The sequence below is a fragment of the Macaca nemestrina genome, chromosome 14 (genome assembly GCF_043159975.1).
Source record: "Macaca nemestrina isolate mMacNem1 chromosome 14, mMacNem.hap1, whole genome shotgun sequence".
Classification (NCBI taxonomy): domain Eukaryota; kingdom Metazoa; phylum Chordata; class Mammalia; order Primates; family Cercopithecidae; genus Macaca; species Macaca nemestrina.
In genome coordinates, this window is record NC_092138.1 from 55,800,121 (window position 1) to 55,802,611 (window position 2,491).

Below are 2,491 nucleotides of genomic sequence, written 5' to 3' on the forward strand. Positions count from 1 at the left end.
ATAGTCCCAGCTACTAAGGACACTGAGATGGAGGGATGGCTTCAGCCCCAGAGGTAGAGGTTGCAGTGAGCCAAGATCATGCCACTGTCCTGGGTGACAGGGCCAGACCCTGCCTGAAAACAAATAAATAATAATAAATAAAATAAAATAATTGTCTGAAATTCCATCATTTCTGCTACATCTGAGGCATCACTTATATCTCTCCCAGTTGGGGGTATCATTCTCCCACTTGTTGGCAAAACTATCAGTTTTGTCAAAAATAGTTTTGATTAGTCAATATTTGATTGGTGGAGTGTTAAGCATTGCAAATATCACACTATAGAGTGTATCAATTTTGTTTTCTTCTCTTAAATTTGTTTGGCTTTGATCTCACAAGCAGTTAAACTACTTGCAACTCATCTTTATTAATTTAATGTTTGTTCTTAGTCTTTGTTGTAGAGTTTAGACTATGCTCTACTTTAAATCTAGTGGTAGTCTGAAAATAGGGCATGATGATTCTGGGAATCTGTCACAAACCCTAGTCGATCAGTGAGGACTCCAGATCCTGACTTACTGAAGCTCTAATGTTACATTAATTTCATGTTTTGCAATGAGAGTTGAAAATTATTAAACTTAGAGCTGCCCTGTCAATTTTTGTCCCTTGTGGCATTTCATGCTATGTATTCCCGAGTCATAGTCCCAAGATGTCCCAGTGCAAATTTTTAGGTTATTTTTTGTTTGGGTTATGTTTTTAATGTTGTAGCTCCTTCTTTTCTGGAACTCTGATCTAAAATATTTAGCCAGTTCAACTTCTTAAAGTTTGACCTCTGTTTCCTCAACTGAGAAAAACTGCTGTGCTCTGTTTAGGATACCCCTTCATGCACCATGGTCTAGAATGTACCTTAGGCAGCAATCCAAAAGAACTGTATGGCTACCTTGTTTGTTTTTCTTCTCTCAGTAATCATAGTTTTCTTTTTTCCTGTTTTCTAATATCTAAAATGAATTTTTAATGTATCTTATTATATTTTCTATATATTTTTTATACTAAGAATGTAAGAATGTAAGTTCAATTCTTGTTAGTCCATCTTGGGTAGAAGAAGTTATCTCTCCCATTTCTCTTCATTTTTTAGAAATTTCCCCCTTTTCACATTCTATTTCTCTTAAGTCACTCTCTGTTCTATTTATTTGGTCATGGGTTTTCTCTAGTTTAGTAATCACTTATTAAAAATTTTATTTCAGTTCTAATTATTTATAGACTTTTATCTCATTTCTGAAGTTTTTTTCTGGCTGATGTTGGTCTTTCATGTTTTGTATTATTTTTCTAATATCTTTTAGTTAACAAATGATAGCTACAGTATGGATTTGTTTTGAGTGTGCCTCTATGCTTTCTGTAGTACTTTCATGGTAGAAACGCCATTTTACTCTTAATTTTCTTTTTCCTTATGATGACTTCAAAGGAAATTTTACCTCAGTACTTTCCTATTGTTCAATGTATTTCCTGAACTTTTAAGTGGTGATTTGTTAAGGACTCCTTTTCTGCTTTCACAAAGCTCCATTTTAAAAACAAAAAACAAAAAACTCCTTGCTTTCTAGCTTTCTAAAATTTCCTACCTTTGTAACTCTCCTTCAGTTTTACTTGGTTGTTCTCTTTCCTTCATCTGTCCCGTCCCTATTTGACTTAATTTTGATACCATTTCAGCAACTACTCCTCAGTGTGGTCCTATATCATGTAAGAGAAACCAGGCTGGTTAAGGTTGAGGAATCACAGGGACTGGTATGCTTTAGCCCCTTCAAATCTTATCCGTGTCCCATGTAACCACCCTGCATGGGATCGGACAAAATTCATCCCAAATTACCTCAATATCTGATAAGATTTCCTAAGACTCCGGCCTCAGATTCACCAATGAGGATCTCTGTGGAATACCTGTTGATCCTTTTACAGATCTCCTGTTCTCAAGTCCTGCACAGACTCTAACATGATAAAAGTCATGTAGCTATTAGTGTTTTATCCCTTATGTCTTGTAATCTGTGATTCACAAGGATACTTTGTCACCTCATTGTGTAGCAAATTTTTTTACCCATTGTTGATCTTAATATTTGATTGATCTATTTTTACATGAGGATTTGAAGTTGTTGAAAATCTGTGTTGCTACTACCAACATATCGCTAGGATCCTCCAAATCAGTAAATTTTTTGAATGAAAAATGGTGATATTAAACATTACTCTATAAAAAAAGGCATAGATTGGAACTGCTCTAGTCAAACAGAAATGTATGGCCATTCTATCCATAGCCTAAGGATAAAATTCACAAGCCATAGCTTGGCCTGCAATGTCCTTAAAGATTTGGTCTTTACTTACCTCTTCATTACATTTCCTTCCATCACTGACTCAAATATATTCTATGCATTAAACACAATAATCTATATACAAATAATAAAGTTTCACAAATAAACAGTGTTTTATGGTTGTGGTGTTCTTAATTGCACCAAATTAACTAGAGTAATGGAGGAG